This window comes from Asparagus officinalis, chromosome 8, assembly GCF_001876935.1.
Source record: "Asparagus officinalis chromosome 8, Aspof.V1, whole genome shotgun sequence".
Classification (NCBI taxonomy): Eukaryota; Viridiplantae; Streptophyta; class Magnoliopsida; order Asparagales; family Asparagaceae; genus Asparagus; species Asparagus officinalis.
Window position 1 is genome coordinate 116,621,349 of NC_033801.1, and position 14,107 is coordinate 116,635,455.

Here is a 14,107-nt window from a genome sequence, read left to right on the forward strand (position 1 = left end):
TCAATCAAATACAGTCACAAGGATATACCTAATAGTAATGTTTCAGGATGTGGATGTAACTCCAAGCTCATGGCATTCAAAGCTTGACTAAGCCTTTGCAATATTTAATGTGTGGGTATATATATTCACGCATGAAAATTTCACAATCCCATATACATTGCAAAACACTCATTAAACTTTGTATGATCAAACCTTAATAATAAGGTCGATGAGTAACTTTCTAAGGGCATAGGATATGAAATATAAAGAATAGATGAATATTCTCGAGGATTATGGGAGAACAATCATCAAATAATCAAAGAATGTCAACACATCCAAACACAAATAGGTGAACACCCTTGGCTGCAAATCGCGAAATACTATTGTATACTCAAAACATATGCAAACACAAAAAGCAAACAAAATCAACATATTCAAACTGGAGTATGTACACAATAAGTGAAAACTAACCCCTTCAAACGACCTTAAAACGAAACGCTTCAACTGAATTATCATCACACTAATATCATCAGCAGAGCCACGATTACAGAGAGATCAACAAGCTTTTTACAAGCAGAGAGTGGTGATGAACAATGAGTGTCTGTGCAGAAGGGTCGAGCTATATCTACAGCCTCCTTATTGCTAACCTATAAAGTTAAAGAAGGAATAATGTCATATCTCTGATCACTGCCTATATAGAGGATAACACAAGAATGAGACAAGTTAAACCTGAAACTCACCTTCCTTATCCCACAACCCATCACAGGCGAGAATCAAAAACTCGAATTCGGGTTTAATTGGAAGCATTCTTGTTTCTGGGTCCGGTATGACAAATTGTTTCAAATGAGAGTCTTCAATTCCCCTTGAAACGACTAGTGTGCCTTGCAATCTCCATAATCCTTGGCAAAAATCAATATAGTCACTCTGCATAGAGGACATATAGCTTTAATAACCATCAAGTTTACATCAGAAAATGATACATAACCCATATTGTAATTATATTTACTCTTTCCTCTTTTTGAACTTTTACAAAGTTAAAACCCACCGAACGCAAATGTTCTATTTAAACAAATTTTTTATTTCAATAAAGCATGCACATTAACATATAAACTCATCAAATTTAATAAAAAGTGATACCAAACCTACGGTGAAAATTATTGGTGATGTTTTCAGTTTCTAAACTTCTAAAAAACCAAAACCAAAGGCACACAAACGTGCAACTAATAGTTTTGTTGCCACAAGCATTCACATTAGCAAATAGACTCGTCAAATTAAACAAAAAAAACTTATACATAATTCAAATTACATACTAAGTGTTTATTCCTTCTCAACTATCAAAAAATTCAAAACTAAGAAAAACACACGTTTAACAAGAAGCTTTTCTATTTCAACAAGGAATGAAATATGTAGACTTAAAGAACTGGCCTACTTATTTCTCATTTACAGAAACAATTATGTTCAATGAAAAAACATGAGCATTACAGCAAAAATTATTTTCAATGTGCAATGAGTAAGTTACTTACGAGGTTCTCAATTCTCTCCCTTTCATCCTCCCTTGATGGCCGATGATCCGAAGTAAGTGCCTCAGCAGCACCCGAAACGCTCAAGACAGCCCAACAATCACCAGCATTGGACACAATAAGATCACCCTTCTTAATGAGAGCAGTGACACAGCAAGATCCATTTACAGCTTCTTCTTTAAGGAACTCTGCATCAGCCTTCATATACCTATTAGCAGCCGCCTTTTCTATGTCTTCATCTTTTCTCTTTATTTCAGTTATAATGTTTTTCCCCAAATTGTTAGCAGCAATATAGCAGCTATGGTACCACTATGACCATCGAAAAGATGACACGTCAACTGAGATGTCATTACAACTCTTCTAATCACAAATTTGATTCTTTTTGAAGATGAAGGTCATCTACGTAATACATAACATGTGATATAAAACAGGAAGGGTCTCCGCTGACACATCAAATGTGATATATAACATGTGTTGCCTACACCTCTACACATGAGATCATGCATGCCATTGAAAAATCATGTACAAAAAAGATCAATAAGATACATAAAAGGAATGGTAATGGTTATGAAATTATTAAAAATTTGGTTACAGTAGCCAATTTGGGGCATCATGTATATACGACAGTTTGCCATGCCATGATATTGTGATTAGGACTTTAGGAAAGACTCAACTGAGTAATTTTATTCTATGGACTGATTTCTCTTTTAGGCACTTGGTGTGGGCTATCCTAGAGTATCAGAAGGTCAACCCTTATTTAAAAGAGCCAAGAAACAAAAAAGTGGAAATAAGGTATTAGTTCTATTTTTTTGGATACTTAGTAATTTTTGTATGTCTCATGCAGGTGATTTTAACCTACATGGGAGTTGTATCTTATTTTTTGGAATGTACATGATGTCAGGTGATAATTATCAATATACAAGTGATGAGACATGCATCTACCAGCTGTAAACTTACAATTGTGAACAATACTTTCCAAAAAAGATACAACCCCAAAGAGGTGGAATGGAGCCATAATAGGTTTTTAGTTAATGATAACACTTCATTTCACACGATACAACCCCAAAGAGGTGGAATGGAGCCATAATAGGTTTTTAGTTAATGATAACACTTCATTTCACACGGAGAATTTAACAAAGAACAAGTCGTACACATAATAGGTTTTTAGTTAATGATAACACTTCATTTCACACGGAGAATTTAACAAAGAACAAGTCGTACATAAAATATCAATCCCTTGAATATCATTGAAGAATTTTAATTTTCACTAACATGAAACAAGCAAAAGCAACCAATATGATGATTGTAATTCATACAAAAATATACAAATCTGTGAAGACTATATTTAGAAACTTATTATTTCAACCTTGAATATTTCTTAGGTAATACAAATTGAACATTATTTTACAGCAGAGGAAAGAAATTGATGTATCTCAAATAGACCATGTGAATTAAAGATTCTTGATTTTACAAACCTTGGAGGAAAACAATGAACGACATAGTCATAAATATCTCCAAGCTCATTAGTGATCTAGAACAAGATTCAATAATATTACAATGGATAGAAATATCCCGCATTCTGTCTAACATTTCAAAGCTTAAAAAGTGCAATTAAAACTTGAAAATAATTTAGATCACCAATAATAGAACCACAAACAAAAGAAATCCTTTAGACGTATGCAACCGATCCTCAACAGGAATCCAAAATCCCATAACGTTTTATCATGTTAAGCATAAGCGCCATCAAGAATGTAAGTGCAGTTCAACCAACCAAAGAAAATGTTATTGAGAAAGGAGCCTCATGTTCAGAATACAAAATTGCATGTCACAAATTTTTATGCAACCATACTGGTTCATAAAAAGGTTCTTCAAAAGAGGTCAGACACTCAAATTATTTCAATTGAACGGTTGCCAGAAGCTGATATCAAACTGCATAAACTTTGAAAAATACTAAGTAGTAGTATAAAGATTAAACTGATCTAGGCAAAATATACACTCTGGTTAGAATTAGACCCTCAAGGCCTCAGGTTATTGTGGTTTGTGGAATGTCAAATTCCTACCTCTCTGGAATGGAATGTGGTTCGAATTAAAAGTGTGTTCCAATCCTTTCAGGTCATATTCCTTAGCTTGCCTGGTCAAACAAAATGGTGGAAAACAAGATAATTTGATCTTGGTTCTGAGGGACAGACCTATGATGGTTCATGTGTGCCAATATTTTAAATGCAATTCCAATTTTAAAGGTATGATTGGTAATTAATTTTACTTTTACCAATCAAATAGTAAACAAAATGTGGAATCTTTCACATGAATATGTGAAAAAAAACATTTTAAAATCTTCTATCATGCACATCTCATGTGTCATGATGGGTATTTGAGTAGTCAAGAAAGATGAAAGGTCTTTTTAGTATTGTGTGAAATGCTTGAGGAGTATGGCACACATTTAGTTGAAGCTGCTTGGACCCATCAGGTTGATTTCCATGTTGTAAACTTCATATTCAAGCATTTCTTTATTAGATTGGCAGGAAAATGCTGTATTTATGAGTTCCGCCATCAGTTCCATTTTCAATTATCCAGGCATGATGATATTCTGTTTCCTACAGTTCGGTGAGTAACAGTTATAGTTATATATGCTAAGACTTCTCTTATTCCTCTCCATTTTCTTTGAAGAAAACTATTATATCACTCTATATTCTGGCTAGTTAAATGCAACCCCTGTTGTGCGCAGCGGAAATTTCGGCAGCACCTCCGGTGCGCAAGGTGCACAACAAGAGATTAGATCACAATGAAATTCTCGTTTCTCAAGGGAAACAAGAACCAAAAGCCAGATATCTCATCAAAGTGAGATATTAGCTCTTCCTCTCGTCAGCTCTAGGACTGCGCGTCGAGAGATCCTACAAGCTATTACAAATCACGGCAAGAACACAAATTTTACGTGGTTCGGCAAATAGCCTACATTCACGGGGCAAGGAGGGGGGAGATCTACTATTAGAGGGAGAGATACAACTAGGGTTTACAATCACTCAATCTAAACCCTCACATAAACTCTCAGATCCCTCTCACAAAATATTCTCTCAAAGAAAGACACAGCCGTCAGAATTTTTTCTCTGCAGCCGCACACAAATCAGCCACTTTTCAACCTCTGTCTGCTCTCTGTCTTTTCTTCTTGCACTCAGTCGCAACCCCTTGATTGATTTTGGAATCAGCCGCAAAATCACAAGAAACAAATCCTCTGCCACATGAAAACCTAGAGAAAACTAGGTATTTATAGGAACAAACCGGGTAATAGGGTGGGCTTGTGATTTATCCGTTGGGCTTGCATTCTTTTATCCGCTGGCTTCATTCACATGATCCTCATTCACGTGATGGCTTCATCCATGTGATGGCCGTGGCCCCCACATCACAATTCTCCACCTCGGCGAAGTTTCTCAAAAACTGAGACAACACCAAAGCATCCAAATGTCCTAACTTGTTGTGTCCAGTACGAACTCAATCCACAACAAGTCGAGGACCCGAACGAGAGTCCAAACAATCTCACCCCCATCAACTAATCCAAACAGGCTGCATCGTAAAGACTGCCTACGTATCCTCTTGCCCAAGGAATCAAGCCTTTACGTAGTTCACCAAAATGGCCTCCAAAGACCTTCAATCAAATAGAAAAGTATGCAACTCTTCTTCAATATCACCAAACGATCTACAACTGATAGCACTCTCAATAGCCCCAAATTGAGACAAATCAAACACCTTCATCTGAGGTGAACCAATGGCCGTATCCAAATCAAGTCCATCAGCTGCAATCGAATCCAACTCATCATCTGCATCCAAATCAACACGATTCCTAATCCGTGTCACATCAGCTGGAATCCCAAATGATGCAGTATGATCTGGAGTCTCCACCCAACGTGGAGTAGCTCGTGGAGTAGCATCACTCTCCACCCGCTGCGATGTCCCAAAGATCTGATCATCACTCTCCACCTGCCGAGAGTCAAACGTGACATACCTGCTCAGAACAAAGTCAGAAGCCAATACCTGATAATTAAACACGCCTCTGAATCCCAAATGTGCTATCGGATCAAATCTCACATCCACGATGTGACCAAGTGCTGGGTAGCCAAACATCCGACGCAACCCAAAATCTGAAGCAGCTCCACCAGATCCAAAATCTTTACATGCAGCAGTCGGCAACCTATACATAAGACGGCCCAAACATGTCGTAGCCTGCACACCAATGCCAATGCTCGACATCAAACGCCGATCCTCCTCCAGAAAGGAACAGCTCCCCAAATCTGCCATCTCATCACGTCGCCTCAAAGTTTCCACACCAATGAAGTGTCTCCAATTTCCGTGAGCTCGGCACAAATGTAGAAATAGGTCCCTCTTGTACCTCCCTCTAACATCAGACTGAAGTACCTTCACCTTTCTGCTAATACACTTCCTCCATTTGTTGCGGACTTCTAGGACTTCACACCAACGGGTCTTGGTTGCAACCCACCAATGCCTAGAGCAATCCCCAACTGCGGAAATCACATACCTATTACCTCCCAATGATGCTCCCTTGGAAGGCCCCCGAATGCCTGAATGAACACCCCTCAGAAGACCCCTCGAATGATGGATAGAAGTACCAAACTCCACCTCGGTCTTCTTGCTCATACCAATGGGTTCACATGACTTCAAACTACAGGTCAAAGCACTCCTTAACAACCTATGCACGACATTACCAATCAAATAACCCAACATCAAACAACGCCACAGTCTAACCAAATCCAATGAAGTCATCAGAGCTCTATCAATCACTGTGCTCCCAAGCAAATAATACAAATTGCTCCTTCTGACGCCCTTCATCACAATCATGGACCCCAATGTGACCTTCAAACGTACATCCACCAAGATCACTTTATAGCCAGATGCCACCAAAGCTCCTAGTGAAATGATGTTCTTCGACAACTGCGGAACGAACCTCACTTCATCCAACTCCTGAATCACTCCGTCATACATCCGAATACGAACGGTACCAATACCACCAATAGAGCATGCATGTTCATTACCCATGAGCACAACATCCTCTCTTTCCAACTTCTGAAAGCTGGAGAACCAATCCCTCCTAGGGCAAACGTGGTATGAAGCACCCGAATCCAACATCCACTCTGTAGAGTTGGCAACACACACTGACGGTAGTGCAGACAACGAATAGCCCGAAGAATCCGAATCTGAATTGTTACCACTAGTCTTGACAACATTCACCTCTGAAGCTTGTACAGCTTTCCCCTTATTCTTCTCGGCTCGATCTAACTTTGGGCATTCGGCTTTCCAATGTCCATCCTCTTTACAAAAGGCACACTGATTCCTACGAATCCCACGATGTGCACCTCTAGACCGCGACCTTCTGCTTCGGTTTGAACCACGGCCTTGAACTACTAATGCATCTCCCGATGCCTTCTCGGAGGACTCATCAACACTCTTCCTCAACTCATAATTCACCAACGCTAAGGTCACCTCCTTATAACTAACAGTAGTTCTTCCATTAATCATAGTTAGGACAAAAGTATCATAATCATCCTTGGGCAACGAACACAAAAGTAGCATCGCCTTGTCTTCATCCTCAACCATGATATCCATATTAGCCATGTCTGAAAGTAGCTTTGTGAAGTTGTTAACATGCTCCATAATGGAAACTCTCCTCTTCATCTTGAACTGGTAAAACCTCTTCTTCAAGTGAAGCCGATTCTTAATGCTCTTAGTAAGATACTTTTCATTGAGTGTTTCCCACATCTTTTTCGCCGACGTCTCGTTCATTACGTCATAAATAAGATCCGGTGTCAAGCATGACCGAATAACTCCACAAGCCCTACTATTCATTTTCTTCCAAACCTTGTCCTCCATATCAGTGGGTTTCTCTTGTAACTCAAGAGTCTCCTCTAAATTCTTTGCATCCAAGGCGTCCATCACCTGACACCTCCATAATCCGAAATTAATCTTACCGTCGAACTTCGGAACATCAATCTTCATGTTATTGATGCTCAAACTATGTATCGTCTTCGTAAGAGACGATCCCGATGTGCTTGCTTCACCCATATTGTCGATCTAACCCTTCAAATAAGAATCCTTCAGCGAATCCTTCAAACAAGCTCCCAAGTCCAACCCGGAGCTCTGATACCACTTGTTGTCCGCAGCGAAAATTTTGGCAGCACCTCCGGTGCTGCGCAAGGTGCACAACAAGAGATTAGATCACAATGAAATTCTCGTTTCTCAAGGGAAACAAGAACCAAAAGCCAGATATCTCATCAAAGTGAGATATCAGCTCTTCCTCTCGTCAGCTCTAGGACTGCGCGTCGAGGGATCCTACAAGCTATTACAAATCACGGCAAGAACACAAATTTTACGTGGTTCGGCAAATAGCCTACATCCACGGGGCAAGGAGGGGGGAGATCTACTATTAGAGGGAGAGATACAACTGGGGTTTAAAACCCTCACATAAACTCTCAGATCCCTCTCACAAAATATTCTCTCAAAGAAAGACACAGCCGTCAGAACTTTTTCTCTGCAGCCGCACACAAATCAGCCACTTTTTAACCTTTGTCTGCTCTCTGTCTTTTCTTCTTGCACTCAGCCGCAACCCCTTGATTGATTTTGGAATCAGCCGCAAAATCACAAGAAACAAATCCTCTGCTATCACGCCCCGTTTTTCAAAAAAACCCGGGAATCGGAACGTGAACAAGCCCGCGACGTATTAGATTGAGGAGAAATATACTCTATTATTTTTTATTTTTTTTATTCTTTCCTTCTCAATCCAATACGCTAAGCGTCTAGAAATAAATACAATGCAAAGGCACAGGTCCCCGATCACAATCAGCAAGAATATAATAGACAACTCAGAATAAAGAAATATCATATCATAAACGGGATAACATCCGAGACATAAAAATACGGGTCAAACATGCCCTTATACATATCTGAACAAGAATACTGAATAAATATGAAATACATGATCAAGCGGAAAAGGAAATGCTACAAAGTAAACTAAGATCATCGATAACTAGAGGGAATAACTAAACTTTGGCTTCTTCTGCTTCATCTACAAGACACTCCTGCTGAGAATCTTCTGGCTCCTGTTGAACCTGTTCTTCCTCTAAGTCTGACGTACACCATAGAAAACAGGTGTACGTCAGGGTGCATGGAACACGGCAAGACCCCACAAAAGAAAAGAACGAACGAAAACCCAAGCGGAAAACGATACGATAACCGAAACGACAAAAGAACGTGCAACTAGTAATCCAACAAAATCAACATGCAATCCACTACCAAAACATGATAACCATAAAGAATCCGTAAATCAATCGGGTAACGAAATCATGCAGCTAGCGATCAGAATAATCATCCAAGCACAGGGTCATACACTAGATGGAATTAATACTTAAAAATCTACAACTCGAGACGTAGTACGTCGAGCGAAATAATCCAAACAAGGAAACCCTCATGTATATACCATATGTCTCAAATTGTAGATAATTAAATATTAATCCCGATCTATGTATGAAAAGAACACAACTGGACTACATCTCACAAGAAATCATATCTAGCCAAGAAACGAGGTCAGGTAATTAGCCATCCTATCTCAACTCACTGGTCCACATCTCACATAGAGTCAACACCCATATCATCGGATAACTGACTGTCACAAATCCTCTACGTGCACCCAATACGCAGCTACACTGGATCGGTCAGAGGGCTACACGCAATCCGTTTTCAGCCTGGTTCGAACTCAAGCAAAAACCGGGTGAATATCAAATTCACGGACCAAAGTGACTACACCGGCTTCACTTTGACCCAACAAACTAACCCCAAGCTACACTGGATCATGGGGTGAGCCTGGAAGATACATCAACAATTATATCCGATCACATGAACATGGACTTCCCCATCCCCACTCTTCTCGCTCTTTCTAAGTCAACCATAATCCTCATTGAAACTCGGGTTCACCACCTAAACTCAGTCAACTCACCCACACATGTCACTAGGTCTGTTCATGACGCACGAGAGCACTAAGTCATGAACTACTAAGGGTTCTCACAACCAGAAACAACGAATACGAATGATCATGTACGACAATATCAAGGCATATCACATAATTAAGAATCAAAAATCATAAAATTGTTCTAAAATAATCTTATGAAATAATAAATTTATTTACTTAAAATAATTCCTTTTACAAAATGAGTTCTTTCAAAATAATCCATTTTTCCAAAATAAGTTATTTTCTCATTACAATAATTCTAAAAATAATCTTTTAAAATAATAAATTCATAAATTCAAAAATAAGATAAATTCTCATTAATTCACAATATTCTATTTTCCCAAATAATTTCTTTTTTTAAAAATATTTATCATTCTAAAATGATTTCTTCCACAAGATAATTTTTAAAAATTATTATAATTATTCTAAAATGATTCTTTTTCCCTGATAATTCCTTTTAAATTATTATAATTTTCCTAAAATGATTTCATTCTTAAATAAATTCTTTTTAATTAATATAATTATCCAAAAATAATTCCACTACCGAAATAAATTCTTTTAATTTATCATAATTATTCTGAAAATGTTATTTATCATATTATGATGATTTAAATCAATATTATTCAGTAAACAACACACACAGATAAATATTAATAGATCTAAAATTATAGATAATTCATAATAAATATAAAAATTCAGTTCTGAGCAAGAGGGATCTTGCAAGCAACTACTTAATTCACAACGGATCTAAGAATTGAATGACAAGTCAAGAGAGTATCGGGATCTTGCCTACGAGACCGTGGGGTTTGATGACGATGGTTTCTCGGCAAACGTCGGCTGGAGCAGATCTGAAGCGTCAACGGATCTAAAGTGAGGGCAGCGGTTCAGTTAGTTCGAGACGACGATTAATCTGAGGCTTGGAGGGAAGGCTGTTGTGACGTGGTCGGCACGGCGAGGGGCAGCGGCTGCGGGGTGGTGCTGTCGGCTCAAGGCGGCGAAGTAGACAAAGATGGGCTGCGGCTTAAGATAGCTGGGGCTGGTCTGGGGTTTCACGGCGACGAAGGGGGTGGCTGTGCGGTGAGCTCGAGATGAGGGGAGCTCGACGGGGAAGGAAAGGGTGTGGAGGCGGAGCTCGCGGCGGCGCTGGGCTTGGAGTAGCGCGAGCGAGGTGGCCTGAGCAGCGGCAGGAGCTTGGTCGGGGCTGCTGGGCGGCGGCTGGGATTGTCGCTGGGGTTGAGCGCGGGCTCAGGCGGAGTTGCGGGGCGACTGTTAGAGGCTGAGCTGCAGAGAAAAAACGTGCGAACGGGTGCTGGTGTTGGTCGGAGCACGGGGGCGGCGACAGGGAGGCGGTGATGGCGGGTGTAGGGCTGGGCTGAGTCAATGTGGCGGTTTGCTGGAGCTGGAGGGCGAGACGTTAATTGGGGGTGAGTGGCGGGGGCGACTGGCGGCGCCTGGCGGGAGATGCCGGCGTCGACGGGCAGAGAGTTGGCAGCGGGGGTTTCTTTGGGGGTGAGCTGATGGAGAGAGAGAACGAAGGGAGAGATGGTACGGTTGAAATGAAAAGAAGGGGAGAGAGAAAATAGAGATTGATTGGAGAGAGGGTATGAATGAGCTGGAGGGAATTATTAAAGAGAGAGAAATGAGTGAGAGAGAGAGAGAGAGAGTCACGTGGTTTTGAGGGAATCATGGGGGGAAACACGAGGTGAGTGTGTGCGGAAATTAGGGAGTGAATTGGGGAGTGATTTAAGGGAAGTGGGGTAGGGGAGAGAGAGGTTGATGAAGAGAGAGAGAAGCAGAGTGAAATACATAGTGAAATACCGTAGGGAAAACACAGTAAAAATACCCCTTTAAATAATTTAAAAATATCATAAAATTTATTTAAAATAAATATTAAAATTTATGGTCAAAATAATAATAACAATAAAAATAATGAGTAATTAACTATTTATTTAAAAATTTTACCAAAACAATTAAATTTATAATTAGCAAAACTATTAAAATAACATAATACCGTATTTTTAAATCGTAGAAAATTCTAGAGAAATGGGGGAAATTACAAATACTCTTTTAGAAAAATAATATTTAATATTTAAATACCAGAAAATTATTTAAACCAGTATTAGAAATTTACGGTCATTACATCCTACCCCCCTTAAAACAAATTTCGTCCTCGGAATTTAAAATAAAGTGATGCAGAAAGAACCCAAGGACAGAGATATGGAATGATATCCATAAGCAGAGGAGAATGTAAAACAATAACGACACAATATAAGATATAAAATATGACAGCTGAGATTCAGCATGCATATAGCAGACCATAATAACAATATCATAACACACAGGAGTAAATTTTTCATAGAGGTGGATGAAAAATTACTTCAATCATCAAATAACATGACATCAATTAAATAATATATACACATCAAAGGATAAAGTTATAATCTCACAATTAGTTCGTAATATCTATATAGTCAAACACACTTAGAAAAATAAATTACAAAGTATTTATCAAAAGGCACAGAAATAGACATCTAACAATGTAAAAATAAATATTTGTATACTAGTATAATGTGATATCAAGCAATTCAGGACTAATACATAAAAGAACAATTAGTAGTGTATGAAAAGATTTATGTCATAATATATGCAGCAGTATCACAATCATAAAATATGCTAGTATTCAGTACATACGAGACACAAAAGGTGGCAATTGTCTTAGAAGAAATACATAGAAATTATAAATATATATATATATATATATACACAAATGCGTAATACACGAATCATTCAAATATTGTAATCGACCGAAGATATAATGAATTCCATGACAAAACCAACTTTTGACGCAAACAAAAAGATATATGTAACTTAAAACAAAAAGAAATACAAATCGCGTAATCATCAAATAAGTAATGGGAGAAGGTATCAATCAACATAATAAGAATAAATAAACCTGTAAAACAATAAAGTAATCCGAATAATAATACATACAAAATAAACACAAATAGAAGAAAACATATTTAATTGATGGAATGATGAAAAGTAGTCTGAAACATAGAAAAGATACAAAGATAGTCAAGTATAAATAGCTAAACACAATTATTAATTATACAATCAAATAATCATGTAAAGCAGTATGTAAAATTTAGCAGATAAATAATTTATTACACAAATATTATGAATTTACAAATTGTATACACAGAAATTAGAATGCGACAAATAATATAATTATGTAAAAATTAAGCAGCACAATGCAAGTGGAATATTGAAGGTAATTGAACATAAACCAAAAAGATTGGATATACAAAACAATACAAGGCAGATAATCATGGAAGGACAAGGAGATATGACACAAAAACATATAAAAATGAATTATATGTAGTATATCACATCAAAAACAAAACAAATAATTATAGACGTATATCACAGCAATAATTATCGAAAACACACACTTTATATAAATATTATGACTAAATAAATGAAGCAAACTAACATGGACAAAGAACAAAATAAAAAGTAAGTATTAGAATGAATAAGAAACTGTATATAGAAAATAAGTAAGCAAAACATAAACAAAACTAAAAAAGATGAAATGGTTGATAAATTAAATCAAACAATGATGATGGATGTAATTGGAAGTAAAGAATGAAATGAGATATACTAAATGAAACTACTGATGAAACGTAAAAGAAATAACTATGTTAACTAATAAATAATATAACCCAAATAACACAATAAACTAATAAATTAATAAAATTAAAGATAACATAAAACCAATAAACTAATAAATTAATAAAATTAAAGATAACATAAAATGACATACAAGAAAACATATAACTTGATTAGTATCCAAATAATAATGGTAATAAACCACGCACATGAAAAGTAAAATGTGACCAAAATTATGTGGTAACATACACAGCAAACATGTATAAATACATATACAATACATAGAATTAATAAAATAAATGCAACACAAAATAAAAATAACTACACCATAACGTGACTACTAACAAAAATTGTAGCAAAAACATAATAAATATTAAATCATAATAAGTATAGCAATACACAAATTGAAACGAAAAGAATGTGAGCAAGAATACACTGCATAAAATATAAAACTCACTAACTACAAAAATATTTCGACTAAATACATAACCATAATACAATATGTAAAAACATAAAAATCAAAGCTAAACAAACACACATTGTAACAACCTTTAATAACCCTATACACAAACTATAAGGTCGTAACACCACATACTCACACCGAAAATAACAACTCCTATTCAAAGAAAATATAAGAATAAAATGATATTGATATAATATGATCTACGAAAAATACAATAATAAGAGAAACAAAACAGAAAAGTAACACGATGTAAAATAACACAAGTCAAAATAATAAAAAATACCAATCTAACAAAGAAAAACATAATTGAAGAACTCAATGCATTCAAATAAGTAACGCACAAATTGACAGTATAAAACTCAAAATAAATTAACACATATAAAAATTGTAGAATACACTGAAACATAAATACTTACTAACAATACCAACTCTCACAAACATACTACTAGATAAAGAATTATAATATAT

The 14,107-nt window shown here is 36.9% G+C and overlaps 1 pseudogene; it reads right to left on the reverse strand.

The window, feature by feature from the left end:
• On the reverse strand, window positions 561-2,479 carry LOC109822080 (annotated as a pseudogene).